Source organism: Protopterus annectens, chromosome 2.part2, assembly GCF_019279795.1.
Source record: "Protopterus annectens isolate FY-2018-M chromosome 2.part2, PAN1.0, whole genome shotgun sequence".
Taxonomy (NCBI): Eukaryota; Metazoa; Chordata; order Ceratodontiformes; family Protopteridae; genus Protopterus; species Protopterus annectens.
The window spans coordinates 707,476,941-707,496,864 of record NC_056730.1 but is presented as its reverse complement, the minus strand read 5'-3'; the positions used below and the strand labels follow the sequence as shown (position 1 = coordinate 707,496,864).

Here is a 19,924-nt window from a genome sequence, read left to right as displayed (position 1 = left end):
TTAATTCTATTGTATATATGGATTAAAAGCTACCTAAATCAATGTGCATAACATGTATGCCAGAAAGACTTTTTTTCTTTCATACTTATATCAGTAGAAGTACTACAAGGATCCATTCTGGGAACTCTTCTATTTAACATTTTTATTAATGAAAAAGCCAGTTCATCTAATATTGTTCAATATGCTAATGATTGAGTCATAACATGTTCACCTACTACTGCTACTACTACTACTACAGCATATCTTCAAGCCTTAACTCAAAAATGTTTCAACACTCTTGAGACTTGTCTTAAAAACTCACGATTACTATTAAATTTAGGAAAAAGAAAAGAAAGCTAATGTTACTAGACCCATTTTTATTCGATGAAATCTACAAAAAATTCAGATCACATCACTTGATAATATATAAATAGAACACATATCCCAAAGAAAGCTACTAGGAGTTTATTTAGATCAAAGAGTCAAAACTTAAAAATTGACAAACATATTGACTAAATTAAACATTCATAAATACTCCTTAAAAAGTATTAACTTCTCACAACAAATAATAGCAGATTGTTTTTTGACTGATGTAAAAACTAATGTTTTTTATTAGAAATATCACACCAAAAATAAACTGGCCTGCCTAAAATTTATAAAGATCTAAACGAGTCTCCTTTAAGGCAAATAGTGGTGAGTGGGCACTCAAAAATGGAAGCAATGGCTATATGTATAGATCATATGTTAAAAAAATAGTCTCAAGAAGAGACTTTTTATTAGATATTATTTTGATGTTATCTTTAAAATGAAAGATGTGATAGAAAAATAAAGATTTTTAATATCCATTAATGTGCATATCAGCTATACCAAATGATATAGTCTTGAAGATAGTTAATAAAGAGTTAAAAGATGGTTAATAAAGAGTTAAAAGATGCTGATTGCTTACAGAAAAGCAATGTAATATTAGGTAAGATTGTATCATATAATTTTGTACAGTTTGGGCAGGATTTTTTAAACAAAACATGGGAGTGGTTGTGGTTCAGAGTTATGCAAATTTATTTATGAATCGAAGGGAAAAATGAATATGGTTATAAATCAGATTTTATGAGATGTATTATTTTTCTATAAGTATTTTATTAATGAAACATTTGTTCCTTGGAGACAGGACCTGAAGTTTTTTTTTTTTTTCATTTTATGGATTATTTAAATAGTTTGTTTGTTTGTGTCTTTCGGCTTTTCCCGGTTAGGGGTCGCCACAGCAGAACTCCGGTCCGCTAATAATTGGCAGTAGATTTTTACATACTGGCTTGCCGGGCCTAACGCACAACCTTCAACAAAGGAATGCCCATTCACGCATGTCGCTACACAGAAGACACTCTAACTGAGTATCGAACGGGCAACGTCTAACTGTGAGGCGACAACGCTACCGCAGCACCACCACCACAGTATGGATTATTTAAATAGTGCTTGTGAGTATTTGGAATTTTCTTGTAATTATGTAAAAGATTCAATCATTTTTTTTTAATACTAAAGTCTGTGAAATGTAAAATGTTTATTCATTGCCAAACTTTAAAGAAACCAGTATAAAGTAATACTTATTTAAATTTTAATAGTATGCACTCCAGTAAACTTAAAGAAAATATAATTAAGAGACAGTTTGTGATATTAAGCAGACTGACTGAACGTAATGTGCATTTTCAAAATAAGAATAGAATTTTGGTGCAGTGATATCTGAACAGGGATTATCCCTTAGATTTAGTGCAAACATGTATGGAAAAGGTTCTGCAAGAAAGAAGTAATATTTACAAAAATGTTAGAAACAAAATCAGTTGTTAATAAGATAGTAGAAAATAAAAGATACAGTACAACAATGTTACTATATAATTCTATGGATACTGTCAACATTATCAATATAGTAAGAGCAAACTGGGAAATTTTAGAAGTTTTTCCAGTTACTGTCTCAAATGTTGGGAAAACACTTATTTTTATTAAAAGAAAAGAATGATGTCTAACAAACAAAAGGTGTGCTTCTAATATTAATGGAAATAAGGTTGGAACCTTTAAATATTGTGACTGCAATCAGTGCAAGTATATTGTTTATAAGTGAGTGAGGTTGTTTTGGGAAAGAAAAAAGGTTTTGTTCCTAGTAGGTTTGACTTTTGATCAAAACTGATAGTGTATGCTGTTCATTGTTGTGCATGTGATATCTTTTATATAGGCAAGACTGCTAGGACATATATATATATATATATATATATATATATATATATATATATATGTATATAGCTTAGTTTTATACTGTCCAGTTCCTATTAACTAGGTAAGTTAGTAGCCCCCACACCCCCCAATGTGGGGGGCTGTGCCCCCACATCCCCCCATACTTATCTATACTAACTCCAGGGTCGCACTACAGTGGGGAAAAGGGCATATATACTGACTGTATTATTTTCGGTGAAGTGAGTTTCGGTGAAATGAGTTTTCAGCAATTTGGTTTTGGTGAAATGAGCTTTCAGCGATCTGATAGGAACCTATATATATATATATATATATATATATATATATATATATATATATATATATATATAAAATAGTTTATGCCCATACTTATGCACTTGAAAAATACAATAGGTAAGCATGCAATTAGCTCATCTGTGTATAAAAGTTTTCCATTGTCTATTACTGACTTTCTGAACAATATTGGGACAAGGTATGATGCAGAAGACAAATTAGTTGGAAAGAGTACTGCTGGCAAGTGAGGCTTAATGTCTACAGTACTCCTGGTTTAAATGTCAAAGAGAATTTTAAAATTTCCCTTTTTTCAAAGAAAATGAAGATATTTCTTATGATTTAATGATGAGAGATCTCATAGGATATGAACTTGTATCATGTGATGTTCACTTAAATATAGTTGTGTGTTTTAGGTATTGTAATACACAATCTAATGAAGTTACTTGTTACATGAAAGCTCTTATTGTATGATTTTTATTAAAAGTTGTTTATTTTTTGTTTTGTCATTTCTGGAGTATATTGACTACATTATCAAAATAACTGACAATATACACTCTCCTGGTACCGAGCCTAATATACACTTCACCAGTTTTGACCAATATTTTGTCACATCATCTAAATAAACATCAGCAATGTTATAACAATATTAGCAAGGTTTTCATCTGTCCAGAAAAAAACAGAGTACAACACTGTGTTGCTCTAAAGGGTATAAATGGTTTGAATTACAAAAATCGTTTGACTCTTTCACATTGTAAGATAGTGCACAATATTCTTTATAATCCAAATAAATGTCTAGCTATTTCTAGCCTAATTCAAATATACATCCCAAACAGAGCACTTAGAGCATATAATCAAAATATAATACAAACTCAAAAATCAAGCAATCATAATGGTGATTCACCAAACTCCATCTATGTAACAAAAATGTAAAAATATTCCGAATGAATTATGGCAAGAAACCAGTTTCTCACATTTAAACAAAAGCTAAAAAGTATCGAACAGACAACTGGGCAGGGGCGGCTCATGCTATAGGACTGCAGGACTGCAGCCCTGCCACCTAGAAATCAAAAAGAAAACCCACCTAGAAAACAAAAAGAAAAAAAGTAAAAGTAATAAAAACAGTTAACACATGAATCCTGGAAGTCCACGCATGCACACATGCACTGGTCAGAACCCAGAAGAACTCTAGACTGCTTTGTTCAGCAGTCCGGATAAGGGAAAAGGCATCTCTGCTCTGCAAATGCCCAGAAGTCTGTGTAGTGACAACCACACAGAACAGAAGAACTCCGGACTGCTTCTTCTGCAGGCTAGACCAATCAGGAGAGCTTGTGCAGCTGGACCAATCATAGGTTCATAGATTCATAGGTTGGTACTAGGCTATCAGCCCTAGGGACTATACAAGCTTAGCCATAACAATTCCCTGGCTATTTCTTCCCACACTATTTACTTCCCTGGACCCCTGTCTAGCAGGATGACTGATGTGATACCCGGGGTGAATTTCATTTCTCCCATCCAATCGTCAAGGTTCCTTTTGAAGAGGGCCAAAGAGGCACTCTGCTTGACATGTATCGGCAATCTATTCCAGAGTCTGGGGAGTCTCTGGGTCAGGAACCTATCCCTCCAGCATGTTTTGTTTATTGTGATGACAAGGTTTAGATCCCTGGAGCATGTGGCTCTGAGGGATTGGGATTTCTTTAAATGTAGCATGTCCAAAGGCTCTGGGTTTAACATGGCCTTGTATGTTAAGCAGAGATTGCCTCTGAGTAGACGATATGTGACAGAGTATAGCTGGAGTTTTTTAAGGCGGTCAGCGTAGGGCATCTGCTTTAGGCCTGTGATTCTTTTACTGAGGTATTTCTGCGGCCTTTCCAGTTGTTGCAGATGTCTTGAGAGGTACATACCAAACGGAGCATTGTATTCTATAATGGGCATAATGAGGGATGAGTACAGTGGGACAATGACCTCCTTTTTTCTGGATGAAAAGCCCTTAGTGATGAGGTGTGCCACATAGAAGGATTTCCTGACTGTTGTGGTGATGTGGTTATCGAAGGTGAGACCACTGTCCACCTGTGTCCCTAAGTCTCTTATCACAATTTCAGTGTTTAGTGTACTGCCACCTATATGGTAATTCATGGATACATGTTTTTTCCCAAAGGGGATAACTATACATTTCTTGGCATTGAGCTTGAGCCCATGGCTCTGGCACCAAGCATCTGTTTCTGTAAGGCCCTTTTGTAGAGTATCCACATCATTTGGGGATTCAATAATGGCTCCCAGTTTGCAGTCATCTGCAAACTTTGTTAGCCAGAGTCCCTTAGTGTTGGCCTGTACTTCAGAGAAGTAGATGCCAAACAAGTGTGGTCACTTGTCTGGAGCTGGATTTGGAGTTGGCTACTTTTACAGTGTGGGTTCTAGCAGTAAGCAAGTTAGCAACCCATTGGGTGATATAGGGATTAATGCCCAGCTTAGTAAGTTTATCTATGATTCCAGAGTGGAGGATGGTGTCAAAGGCCTTGGCAAGGTCTAGATAGGCTGTGTGGACCACCTTAACCTTGTCCATGGCTCTGGAGACTGATTCAAAGAAGTCAATCAGGTTCAGGAGACAAGATAGGCCCTTCATGAACCCAAACTGGGTGGGGTCCAGTGTTTGAAGGTTGCCAATGTCTTTGTTTATAAGTTCCATGATAATACGCTCCATGGCCTTGCAGATAAGGCTTGTCAGACTGATGGGACAGTAGTTTCTGGGATCCAAGGTGGATCCCTCCTTGTGGAGTGGGATAACTGTAGCTCTGCACCACTCAGTGGGCACAAAACCTGAGGTGAGGCTATGATTAAACATGACACTTAGGTGAGGTGCCAGTTCATATTGTAGTTTATGTAGTACACAGCCCGGGATGTCATCTGTTCCCATGCATGCTATTCTTTGCTTTGGAGAGTGCGTTTTTTACCTGTGTGGCCATTATTACTGGAATTTGGCAATCTTCTGGTATTGAGATGGGCCATTTAGGGAGTGGGGGGGTGAAGTTGGCACTGAATCGATCTGCCAGGATATTGGCAATATCCTTGGGATCAGTATATTTAATGTCATTCTGTTTTAGCTCAGAGCAGATCTGAGCATTGCCATTTAGATTCTTGACATAGTTATAGAATGCCTTGTGGTTGTCTTTGGAATCTTTGGCAATTTTATATTCGTAACTAGCTTTGGAGGATTTTATGAGGGATCTCAGTTTCTTACTGAGGCTGGTAATGGAGTTTTTTGCATCCTGGGATTTTCCTCTTTTCTGCAATAGTTTCTTCCTTTTGTTGTAAAGTTTGTTTATGGCAGGGGACCACCAGATTGGCTTCCTTTTTTAGGATGAGAGCATCTTGGTTCTATTTGGGATGGCACGATTCATGCATGAGTAGATGTGCTCATACATTGCCTTAGTGTAGGATTCAGCAGTTGAACTTTCAGTTCCTGTCTGCATGGGTGTCATGAAGTTTGTCACTTCTAACTTGAGTAGCATGAAGCTGGCTTTGGAGAAGTTTTTTATGGAGGTTTCTTTACTGGGGGTGGGGTGGGATGTGGATGTTAAGGGTGATTAGCTTATGGTCAGACCTGACTAACGAGGGGGTGACCATAGGTGTGGAGCATCGATTTCCCATGTTGGTAATGACCATGTCTAGGATATTGGAGCCCCTGGTGGGACTATGGATTAGTTGATCCAGGGTGTTGGAATTTATGAATTCCAAGAACCGTTGGTCAAAGGTGTTGGTACATGAGTAGTTTTCCCAGTTAATGGCAGGGTAGTTAAAATCACCCAGTATTAGGGTGTTTGTTTCTATCTTAATATTTTCCAGTATGTTTAGAAAGGTGTAGTGAGAATCTTGGGGTATGGTGGGGGATCTGTAGCAAGCTACAATTTGGATTGCCGTCTTACCTAGTGTTAGTTGCATCTGGAGAATTTCAGATGCATTGTGTTGGGCAACTAGCCTGGTGGTGTGAATATTCTTGGTGAATATTGACACTCCTCCACCTTTAGTGTTTCGGTCCTGGTTTGGTGGCCGAAAAGTGTGGTAAGAGTTGTAGCCTGGTGTTGCAGGGGTGCTCTCTGGAGCCTTGAACCAGGTCTCAGTTACTGCACAGATATTGATGTTCTCCATTTTTAGGAGTGCCTTGAGAGAGTACATTTTTAGGTTTAGACTTCTAGCATTGAGTAGCATTACCTTCAGATTTTGCATGCTTGTACCTGTTACGGTGGTGGTTTTGTCCTTTGAACTTTGCCTAAAAAGGCACTATAGGGGAGTGAGGTGAGTTTTGTCTCACGACTGGAGCATTTATTGTTAGCTTGCATGGGTGAGGAGCTCTCTCCAGGAGGTATGTGTTAGCATGGATTTACTCTGTTACTCGCAGGGCTGGATTGGATTTACTTTCCCATGGAGGTGTGTGATGTCAGTACTCGTATCTGTTCTACAGGAGGTCTCGCAGCCATTCTAGGTGAGGAGTGTGTGGGTCTTGCAGTGTGTGTGTGTGTGTGTGTGTGTGTGTGTGTGTGTGTGTGTGTGTGTGTGTGTGTGTGTGTGTGTGTCTGAGTGTTGATATATACTGGTGGCTAGAGAGAACTCATGGTGGTGGGTAGGAATACCAGACTTGAACCCTGTACCTTAGATACAGGTGGCAAGGGCCTGAATTCCCTACCCACCACCATCTGTAAAAAGTTTGCAGATTTTTGCCTCATATTTGTTCTATTCTGTTCCTCATAAAATCTGTGGTTTCTGTATTTTTGTTACACAGTCAGTGGTGCAGGGGTAGCATTGTTCTCTGACAGGTATAGCTTCTTTGTTTTGATTCTTGGCTGGGGTGCCTTTTGTGGGGAGACTGCATGTTCTCTCATCTGTTCCTCATAAAATCTGTGGTTTCTGTATTTGTGTTATACAGTTAGTGATGCAGGGGTAGCATTGTTGCCTGACAGATACAGCTTCTTTGGTTTGATTCTTGGCTGGGGTGTCTTCTGTGTGGAGTCTGCATGTCCTCTCATCTGTTCTGTTCTGTTCCTCATAAAATCTGTGGTTTCTGTATTTTTATTACACAATCAGTGGTGCAGTCAGTGGTGCAGGGGTAGCATTGTTGCCTGACAAGTGTAGCTTCTTTGGTTTGATTCTTGGCTGGGGTGCTTTCTGTGTGGAGTCTGCATGTCCTCTCATCTTACAAAGACATGTGCCTGGAGTGTTTCTCTCTGGGCCTGTGCTAAAAATTGGCTTTTGTTCCAAGTCGGACTTTCCTGGTTAACAAATGTTGAATAAATAAAAATTACAGGCATTTGAATTTCAGACTTCATATTCTTCAGAAAGAACATGGTAACACAAAACCTTTTATTCTAGCAATTTTCTAAGTTTATAAGATGGATATTTGAAATTTGTCCCTATTTTTTGGACTATATTCCCCCATTATTGGCTTCGTTCAGGTTTTTTTGTGCTAAGGTTGAGAGCTATGGTGAGAACTGAATTCACTGAATATGTTTTGGGGCTGTATTCCCCCATTACTGGCTCTGTCCAGGTGTTTTTTGCTAAGAGGTTGAGAGCTATGGTGAGAACTGAATTCACTAAATGGTAGCCATATAAGTTTCAGTCTTCCTCTGTTTCACAGAACAGCTGATTTGGCATAGTGGTATGTTGCTCTGACTGTTTTGCACAGGGTCCTGGATTCAATACTTGGCAATGGAATGTATGGTGGTAACATGGCATTTTATTCTAGCAACTTTCCAACATTATACAAGCAATGTTTAAAATGTGTCCGTGGTTTTTGGGCTTTTGCCCCCCCCCCCAGTAAATGTTGGCTTTTTCCAGATTTCTTGTGCTGCAAAGTTCAGATATACAGCTGAGTGTTAAGTAGATTTTACAAGGAGCTGAGAGCTGCAGGGGAACAAAAGTTTAGTGCTGCTTATGTTGACATGCTTGCATTGTTAATAGCACAACATGTAGTGTACTTGCTTTTGATGCAGAAGGTTGTGGGTTCTATTCCCACCATAGGTAGATGCATTGCTGATACTGTACTGTGTTGTAAAGGAGGTGGATGTTGCAGTCCTTTCTGGCAAAGATACCTAGTAACTATGAACTTGTTATCAGTTTGCCATCCATTCCCTATTGCAATATTACTAGCTTATCATTTTTTTAATGCAACATAGGCAATTTATTCCTCAAGGGCAACAGGCACTTTATTTGTAGATGATACAATGAAATATGAAGTTGTTTGCTAGCAGCAACCTCTTCATTAGTTACAGATTTCTTTAATGTGGAATTATTTAGATGACTTACTTCTTCAGAGATTGTGCATATTTACTGATACTGGTAGACTGTAGAAGTCTGAGTAGACATTTATGATGGAAATGTTCTGCAATGGGCAGTTTTTTCATTATTGGTGCATGCATTTTGTTTCATTGTTTACTGGAAAAATGTTTAAAACAGTAAATTTAAAATGCCCTCTAACAACTGTACTGTATTGTACAAGGAATATAATTTAATACAACCAGGAAGGTGTAACAAAGAGCATGTGTATGTTTAGTGTGTAAGGGGCCTATAATTTGAAAACAGTCCAAAATTAATCTTTATCTGCCACTGGCAAAATGTATTTTATTTGAATGTGGGTTTCAATGCTGTTTCAATGAATGTGAGTTTCAAGGGCAGGGAAGTTTTAATGCTAAGTCTGTTTTCATTGTGAGACTGCATTGCTTTGTTCATAGGTTCATAGGTTGGTACTAGGCTATCGGCCCTAGGGCCTATACAAGCCTAGCCATAACAATTCCCTGTTTAGCAGATGTCTTGGTGTTTGTGCTGTAAAATGCAAAATAAAACTTTCAAATGAAGTCCAAATTATTGTAGAAGTAAAGCAGTATGCACATTAGTGTTTATGGCAAATGGGGTGAGATAGCCAAGTAATGGTTCATTGGAATGACTGCAGGGGGGAGGCACCATTCGACCATGATTTTGTGAGGGGGAAGGGTGATAATCTGAAAGACAGCCCAGGCTGAACCATATCTCTCAACTGTCCAGATTTTCACAGAATTAATAGATTTTTGCTTTTTATTTTTGGTTTGTTCCTCATTATATATGTGGTTTTCTGGCAAATCATTTAGGAATTAAGTCACTAATTAATGACAGTCACTGAGTTTCAGACTTCATAACCTTCAGAAAAATGCATGCTAAACCAAGACCTGTTATATTCTATCAATTGTCTCAGTTTATACAAGAGCAATTTTTAGTACTGTTTATATGTTCCCCCAATACATTTGGCCTTGTCCAGATTTCCTGCATTAACAGGTTGAGAGATACGTGCAATTAAATTGCTTTATAGAATTAGGCATATCCAAACCTCTCAACTGTCCCCAATTTTGGCTCAAAATGTTGCTCTTCCACTAATGATAGCTCTGCAAAATGGCAATTTTGGAAGAAATCGTTGAGGGTTTACAATTAATAAATAACTGTAATAATCAGTTATACATTACTTTTATTTCAGAAATGCATGTAGATTATTTTATTTTGTCAGCTGCTCAAGTTAGCAGTACTAATATTAAAAAGTGTCTCTTATTTGATAGGTTCCCAGCTGTATTGTGTGGCTATTTTATATTTGTGGTCCATTTTTCATAAAATTGTGTTTTTTTGGAAAATTAGTGGCAAATCATTAAAGACTGAAGTTAAAAAATAATGACAGACATTTGAGTTTCAGATTTCATACCCTTCAAAAAATGCATACTAATGCGAGACCTACTATTCTATTATCTTTCTTAGTTTATAAGCTGAATATTTAAAAATTGTCCTTATTTTTGGGCCTTTGTCCCACTTCTATGTATGGCTTTGTCCAGATGTCTTGCTCTGAGGTTGAGAGGTATGACAAATGTGTCATGGCCATCACAGTCAGCCAGAGATATTTCAAATTGTGACATACTTGTTGCATCCCACTCCCCCATGTAGTGACTCTGGATGTGTCCAAGCAAGGCAAGGAGCAATTATGAAGTGTAAGTGTGGAGAGTATCCCCCCATCCAAGGTAGACACAAGTACTACAGTGGCATTTCATCTGTCCTTGATTTTGCAGAATGTTCTGGTTTCTGTCATATTTTTATACTGTTGATCTATGCTTATTATTATTCAGAAAGTGCCTGTTGCTCTGTGTTTAAGTAGCAATGCTTTAATGACCATCAGGTAAGCTTTTCTGAGATTATAAGATGCAAGTAAGCTTTAATAAGCATACTGTTAAATAACTGCCAACACTGAAAGCCTTTCTGTTGTTGCCATGCAGAGAATACTTGCATAACTAGATAATGTATAAGCCTTGGGTATTGAAATGCATATGACAGTATTTGTAATAAAGGACAGGATTACATTATTTTAAGAAGCTCATTACATTTGTTGGAGACTTTCAGTCATCTTTGCAGGCTTTACCTGTAAATTAAACAAAATACCAATCTATCATGTGTTGTCCATAACATGTGCAGTAATCCTTTAAGTAACATATCCTGAGCTTGTTTCTTGTTTGCTTTTCATTTTTTACTTTGATCATGTTTTCCCCATGAAACAAGTAGATAGTTGTTGTCAGGCAGCAGGTCATTTTCGGATAAGAACATTTTTACAAGTGGGGGTATCACAGAGATTGCTACTTTCAGCATGTTAATTGGTACTTTAATAAAGCTAAATATAAATTATAATTAGAACTGCAGTGGAAGGAAAAGTGTTTTGAGTTGAGTGCTGCTTGTTTTTCTTATACTTGATTTTGACTGGCATTCCAGTAATGTATTTAAAAAGTAATTTATTTTTTCATGCCTCACAATCTTTTTGTTTCCATCTAGATATTAAGTAAGCTGTTATACAGCCAATGCATTGAAATATTTTTTCTACACTTAATTTTGTCTTGATTGGACTCTCATAATGACAGTTTGGCACCCAGGGCAGCGTATTTAATTAAAGTTACGGTTTTTGTGGTTTTGAGCATAGCCCCTCCCCTTTCTACTTGGCCACACCCCTTCTCATTGACCCCACCCATTCAGCTGTCTCCTGCAGCCCCCCTTTGATTTGAAGTCACCAGCTGCCACTGCAACTGGGTATGCCTATCTTCCACTTCCCCAAGCTACAATCATGTGATACAGCATGTTTAAGCATATATTGTGTACTCCTATCCATTATAACTGGCTAATTACAAACATACATAACAGAAATGTTACAGTCTTTGACACACGGTGCTCTAACTTTCTCCCAAACTATCTATACTTCCTTTTACATTTTTTGCTTTTTGTCGCTATCGTCTTTTTGTCCTCTTTATTCTTCTGTCATTCTTGTGTCTAATCCAGACCAACTCTTCACTTCCCCCACTACCTTTCCTGACTAAAACCTGTATTTTTATCACATTTTAAAAACTGAATCATACACATTGTACATAATACTACAAATCTTCTCTATAAACATTTAGCTTTTTTAGCTGCATCTATTATTTATTGTTAAATCAATGATGACTTATAGCTTCATAGGTCTTTACTAGGCTAATGCCCACAAGGGCCTTTTTAAGCCTAGTCATGCATCCCAAATCTTTGACAAGTTCTGATATTCTTGATAAGTGTAAGCAGGGGCTTGGGAGATGAAACATTTACAAGCTAGGGCCTGGAAGTGTATCATTTACAGACTGCCAGTGTCCGATAGAGACATAGGTGCCAAAACAGGGATGAATTTCCTGTTCCCTATCCAACTGTCCCAGTTGTACTTGAATTTGGTTAGGGAGGAACTCTGCTTTACATGGACAAGGAGCCTGTTCCAGAGATACGGTAATCTCTGGGATACATACCTGTCTCTCCAACAGGTCCTATTTATATCACAGGCAAGGTTCAAGTCCTTAAAATGGGTAATTCTGGTGCTGTTCATTTTGCGGATATGCAGAAGATCCATCAGAGTGGGGTCTGACAATATCCTGTATGTCAGGCATAGATCTCCCCTCAAAAGCCTGTAGAAGACATAATACAGGGATAGAGCCTTGTGGCGGTTTGCATTCCAGCCAAATACCTCCAAATAGCTGCTAATGAGATAGCCTATCCAATATCAATTCTCACGAACAGATCAATAATAGAAAGCAAAATTCCAACAGTCTGGAAAATAGCATATGTCACCCCACTACACAAAGGTGGGACCTGTACTGAACTCACCAACTATCCCCATTGCCATATTATCCCCACTAGCCAAAATATTAGAAAAATGTATTCACCAGCAACTTATGCAATACCTACTTCAAAACCAACTTCTCACTCCAGCCCAACACGGATTTAGACCAGCCCACAGTACAACTGCCATTGTCTTGTTTACCAGTCTAATCAACCAGAACCTAAATCTAGGCAATCTAACATCAGCCATACTTTTTGACTTATCAAAAGCCTTTGACATGGTCAACCATCCCAAACTTCTGGAGTCGCTCTCAGACCTTGGACTAGCCACTAACTCAGTAGCCTGGTTTCAAAATTACCTAATAGGTAGACAGCAAACAGTCAGGTGGGACAACAAACTTTCCACAATGCTCCCTATTAGAACTGGAGTCCCACAAGGATCAAATTTAGGCCCACTATTATTTTTCCATATTCATCAATGATCTGAATAAGATCACCCAAGATGCAATTGTCATATAATATGCTGGTGACTACTAGTTTGCTTAGCCACCAGCCCCCTCACACTCCTTTCCAACACCCAACAAGTCTTCAAAACTACTGAAGCTTGATTTCTCAGTAAAAACCTGTTACTGAACCCAAAAAAGACCAAACTACTAATTTTCAAAGGAAATAAATCCAACTCAGACACTGATTCTTTCAGTATCACATCTAGTGATGGTACCATTATCTCCTCAGATTCCCACACAAAACTACTGGGTGTTACTACTGACAACAAACTGACGTTTGACCTACACATAAATCAAACCATCAAAAACATACACAGAAAACTAGGCAGTCTGCACAAACATAAAACATACCTAAATCAACAGACTAAAAGTACCATGGCCCAAACTCTGCTAATATCCACACTTCTATATGCTGCCTCCATCTTCACCAACCTATCCAAAACAGAAATTAAAAAAACTAGATACATGTTACAATAAAATTGCCAGATTTGCCACTAATGCTCTCTACCATTCCCATCGCTGCCACTCACTACACCAACTAAATTGGCTTGAACTTCAAAATCTCATTACATTCCACCGACTAGTTTTTGCAAAAAAACTCCTACTATACCCAGACAAAATACCAACTCTATCTAATTTACTTAAAATACATGAAAACCCAAGACAACTACGCTCTACTAGCAGGACCTTAATCAAAATAACCAGGTCCAACAACTCAGCAGGAGACTCCCTATTGCCTAACTACATAGGCAGAATCTGGAACGCACTGTCCCCTGATATTACCTCAACAATTTCTGTCACCGAGTTTAAACAACTACTAAAGGAATATCTTCTTATCAATAGGCAATGCCCATGCCTTCCCCCAGGCTGATCTCTACACCTTTCTTCCACAGGACTTTCACTATCAACTTCCAAATACTAATTTACTGCATGTTCTACAATTCTTAACACACAGTCCCCATCTACTAGCAGTTCTGCTGTTCTCGTGTAACCTCTATGGGCAAACCATACATACTGTCATAATGTCAGGAAAAATTTCTGCTCTTACAACTAACGTATCATGATACTACAATTTTCAACTAAAATATTTATTTTCTGTCTACCTCTAAAATGTGTAACCAACATATATTTTTTTCTCTCTGTGTATTTCTGAAAAAAAATACTATGTTTTGTATTCATTCTCTGTATGTATGAAATTATGCTGTATATGTTTGCTTAGCTTTATCCAGTTGGATTCTCATGGTCAAGAAATGTAAAATAAAATAAATAAATAAATAGGACATTTTACTTAAGCCCTGTATTCTTTTAGTGAGGAACCTATGTGGACATTCCATTTGTTGGATATGCCTGGTTAGGTACATACCAAAGTGGCATTGTACTCAATGATAGGTCTGATGAATGCCAAATACAGTGGAACAATTACTTCCTTGGACTTAGATGCCATACCTTTGTTTATAAGTTGCGCAACATAGAATGATTTCCTCAGTACTGTAGACAAGTGATGGTCAAAGGCTAGATTACTATCTATGTGTGTCCCTAAGTCCCTGACTACTGGATCAACTCTACGGGGTGTGTTGTCAATATGTTAGTTACCAGAGGTGGATGACTTCCAGAAGGATACTATTATACATTTCTTGGCATTTAGTTTTAGTCCTTGGCTCTGACACCAGTTGTTGGTCTGTGTCAGCCCCTCCTGGAGAACATTTGTGTCAGTGTGGGATTCAATGACAGCTCCTAATTTGCAATTATCTGCAAATTTAGTCAGTCAGAGACCACTGACATTGGCCTTGACTTCAGAGAAGTAAATGCCAAAAAGGAGCAGTCCAAGGCCTGATCCTTGAAGGACTCCACTTGTGACTGGTCTGTTTGTAGAGGTGGACTCCCCAGTTCTAACTTCCTGGGTCCTGTCTGTGAGCCAGTTGGCTATCCACCGAGTGACATATGAGTTTGTACCTAAGCTAATGAATTTGTCAACAATGCCCAAGTGGTGTATTGCATTAAATGCCTTGGCTAGGTCAAGATAGGTATTGTGAACCATTTTGCCCTCATCCATTGCTTTGGTGACCTTCTCAAAGAAGTCCACCAGGTTGAGTAGGCATGATCTGCCCTTGACGAAACCAGACTGGGTTGGGTCCAGTGTCTGGAAATTTACTATATCACTATTGATCATTTCCATGATAATTCTTTCCATGGCTTTACATATAAGACTAATGAAACGTATGGGTCTGTAGTTTTCAGGGTCTGTAGATGGCTCACCTTTGTGCAGATGGATGACTGATGCAGTTCTCCATTCATGATGCACGAAGCCTGTTTAGAGGCTGTAGATAAATAGCAATTACAGAGGCCCTGATAGGTCATTCTGTTTAGAAGACATCCTGGAATATTGTTTGGGCCCATTGATGCAGTGTTCTTGGCCTTAGAGAGAGCATTAAGGACCTGTTCCCTAGTGATAGCAGGGGAAGTTATATTTAATGATACTTCCTGAGGGAAGGTTGAGGGGGAGAAAGGGGTAAAGTTGGAGCTGAATTTATCTGCCAGTAGGTTTGCTATATCTTTTGGCTCAGTATGGATGGCTCCATTTACAATGAGCTCAGCACACAATTGTGTATTGCCTTTGAGGTTGCGGACATAGCTAAAGAATGCCTTGTGATTATCCTTGGCCTAAGAGGCCAAATTCACCTCATATTTGGCTTTTGTAGACTTTATTTGTCCTCTGAAATACTTTAGTTTAATGAGCGTGCTTTTATCCTGCTGGGTGCTGCACCTCCTAATTTTTGCCATGATTTTCCTCCTTCTGTTATACAGCCAATTGATTTTGTGATTCCACCAGGGTGGCTTGTTTTTTGAGTTAGTTCTATACTTCTTCTTGGTAGTTACAGCTGCCTCTATGCAGCTATTAACATGCTTGTACAGGGTTTCTGTGTACAGCTCTGCACAGGTAGCAGTGTTCTCAGGGTTTATGGGGGCTTGAAATTTTGCAAGGGTATCACTTAATAGCAGGAATTAGCCTTAGAGTAGTTCCTGAAAATTCCAGGTTTAGCTGGGGATCCAGGTTTTATTTTTACTTCAAAGGAGACCATTCTGTGGTCTGCCCTTACCAGGGAAGGCATTATAGTAGGGGGTGTTCAGCACTCTCCCATATTAGTGAGGACCAAATCCACTATGGTTGCACCCCTGGTTGGTGTATTGACTATCTGGTTCAGGAAGTTTGTGTTTACAAAATCTAGGAATCTCTGTGCCTATATATTTAATGTCATATAGGATTCCCAGTTAGTAGTGGGGTAATTAAAGTCTCCCATGAATATGGTATTGGGTTGGATGGTTAGAGCTTTTCTCCCATGAATATGGTATTGGGTTGGATGGTTAGTGCTTCTAATAAGTTTAAATACATGGTATGGGTTTTCTGGATCATAAAGGGGGACCTATAGCTGGCAAGGAAGTGATATTAGATTTTACCTATGGTGATTTGAACATGGAGTAGCTTAAGTGTACTGTGTTTGACCAGCCTTGAGGTATATTTATTTCTGATGTAAATAGAAGCACCAACACCTTTAGTCTCTGTCTTTGTAGTAGCTGGTCTAAATCTGTGGAAAGCATTGTAACCTTGCACTGTTGTTGTGCTTTCCATGACTTTAAACCATGTCTCAGTGACCCCACAGACATCTGCATTCTCTAGGATGAACAGAGCATCTAGGGAGTGGATTTTTTGTTTAGACGCCTAGCATTGAGCAGTAATACCTTTAGTTTTTCTTGGTTTTGATTTGCCATGTCTGAAGTACCTTCAGTTTAGCATTGCCTAAACAAGGCACTATGGGGGAAGACAAAGTTTTAGCTAATATTCAAAAGCCTAGAGGGGAGAGGTGCAGACCAAAGCAGGCAAAGCAGCATGGGCTGTTGACCATCTCCTTCCAAATATTGCAAACCCTTAGAATGACACCAGAAATTAAGCCAATTATTGAAGTCAAACATCTTTTGTTCATATTATGGCATCATCCTTGGAGAAGGTAAAATGCTGCTCAGTGCTAGGCTCGTACCAGTGTGAGAGACATATTTTGAGAGTTCCAGGATGTCTCTCTTCATATAGTCGAGGGAGGTACATCTCAGGTCATTTACTCCCACATGGACTATGACTGAGTCATACTGGTACTTCTGGTCCAATGATCTGAGTGCGTACAAAATGTGGCGGATCCTAGCCCCTGATAAACAACTGACCATAACTTTCTTCTTACACAGCCTGGTGAGAGGGACATCAGTGTGTCTCATGATGGAGTCTCCAATGACAAGAATGTTGGATTGTGTGGTTTTTGCTTTATGGGATTAGAGGTACAGGCTCCATGAGATGTGTCTCTATGTGTTGATGTAATTCATGCAATTGTAACTTCAGCTCTATGCATAGTCTGTTAAGAGTTTTTGTATATTTTTTATTTCAGAATATGATTCGTGTTACATCAGTTCCTGACAGTATATACTCAAAAGGAACATATCTTCCTGGGCCTCCTCTGAAAAGAAGCATAATGTCCAGTCAGACAATACTGGTTAACAATATGGTTGCTTCCTGGCACTACTGTTGTTCATGGTTTGCATGCTGCCTCTCAGGGCAGTTCTTAGAGGAAGAGGTATTTCTTAACAGTGCTATGTGAGTGGCATCATCTACACCTCTCTTCATTCAGGAGTCTCTGACTCATTTTCCTTCTTTAGAAGACTGTGTGGACTCAAAATGCTGATGGTCTGATGGTCATCTAAGAATCATTGGAAGCTCAAACCTTCCAAAACTGCATGCCATTGTATGTATATCTTATCCTCCTGTCCTTCCCCTCTTATTATGCATGGGAGGATAGATTGGAATTTGCATCTCAAGTCTGTGATCTTTGCCTTGTTCTTGATGACAAGTTTATACTGAAGGGCCAAGTGTTGGTTGTCATCAAGACATTTTATTTTCATTTTAGAAGCACTGCCCAGATATGGAACTTAAGTCTGCCTTTAGACTTAGCATCTGTGATTCATGCCCTGCTACGTACTGTAGAACTGTTTTCTTATGGCCATCAGATGCTAATGTGGAATGACTGCAGAAAGTTCAAATTCTGCATTGAGGTTATTGATGACTAGGAGAGCCACAGGAAGGGTGGGGCAGAGGAGGTAGCTATCTTCAGAGGCCAACTTGTAGAAGATACAAAACAGTAACCTGTCAAAGGATTCCGTTTTAAAAGTAGCAATAAATTATTAGGCTACTACATAATGACAGTTTAAAATATGTTACTGAGTGATTAATATTCAACTGCTCATAGACAGAGGGAGGCGCCAAACTCCACAGCTACACTTCTGATGGGTTAGTTCCCATTTTTGTTGTACTACTTCTCTGCTGTGAAATTTGCATCGATTGCTGATTGTTTCCAGATCACTACTGGCCTAATGTGTCCTACATGATTCTAATCAAACCTGTCCAAATGAACCTCTGGTTCCCTATGCAGGAAGAATATATGATTGTGTGAATACAAAACAATTTATCAAAAACTTATTTTTAAAGAGCTTTTCATCAAAGAAAAGCACATTGAACAGCAACTTGTCAACATTAAAACATGTGTTTTTTGCAGGGGTAAACTACCCTGCACATCCCCACACCACTTGAACCTTATATGTACCAATGCTGTGATCACACAACACAGGGGAAAGGGCAAATTCCCAAACTCCCTTCTACTGCAGTCTTGCACAAGCATAGTCTAGAAATGTGCCTTCACTTGCATATTCAGTCCTTTGTGCCTTTACTTCCATTCATCCACCTGAACATATAGGCATAAGAAATACATCCACTATATACACACATGCAAGGGCTATGTGATGTTGTTTGTGGTATGTCTGAGTGCTTGTGGGTAGCATTAGTGTAAGGGCTAAATTAGGTTCATAGGCTGGTATAGGTTCATAGGTTGGTACTAGGCTATCGGCCCTAGGGCCTATACAAGCCTAGCCATAACAATTCCCTGGATATTTCTTCCCACAATATTTATAGGTCCATAGGTTAAAACAAGGCACCACTGGGATTTGAACCCAGGATCTCCGGTTTACTAGACAGGTGCTTTAACCAACTAAGCCACGGCACCAAACAGGTGATTGATTTAGTGCTGTGAATGTTTATGGTTTGTTGTGTATGTCCAAGTGTCTTACATAGTGGTACTGGTAGGAAGAGGATTTTTCATAAGGTAATATATAGTGCTAGGGTTAGAGATAGTGGCAGGTTTAGGATTACAGTACCTCTAACCCCAAATCTATATATTAACTTATTAAAAACTGTTTCTTTAACAGTACCACTGTTCAAAGTATGTCTTTAAGTTCTATTAGGGTTATTTTTTTAATTGATCAAAAAAAGAAAGAGATTGCTTTTCTTTTTCAGTCAATTTAGGTTTGAAGTTTTGTGAATTGATGTTTAATGTCTGCCTTTATTTTTGATGTTCTGTGTATCAATATTTTTAAAGGTTGATATTAGCTTACATAGCCATTATACAGATATGTGGATATAGATAGATAGGTAAATAAATAAATAAATATATGTATATATAGGTAAACAGAAAGATAGCTATGAAACCTCTATGAATACTCCCTATGCACTATTACTATGCCTTTCTTTCTCATGTTTGCTATATTATTAGTGCAACTAAGAATAACATATCCCTGCTTAAATGTAAAGACCTATTTCACAGTGGAGCATTTTAAACATACTTCTAACGTCTAATGACTTCTAACTCATGTTCTCATAGCATTAGATTATTAACAATTTTAATTTATTTTGGTATAAATATCTCACTTGAATGTACAGTGGAACC

The 19,924-nt window shown here is 38.4% G+C and overlaps 1 non-coding gene across 1 annotated transcript; it reads right to left on the bottom strand.

The window, feature by feature from the left end:
* Nucleotides 1-19,130: 19,130 nt before the first annotated feature.
* TRNAT-AGU lies at nt 19,131-19,204 on the bottom strand. Its single transcript has one exon. It is a non-coding gene; the product is annotated as a tRNA-Thr (tRNA).
* Between the last annotated feature and the right edge of the window lie 720 nt (nt 19,205-19,924).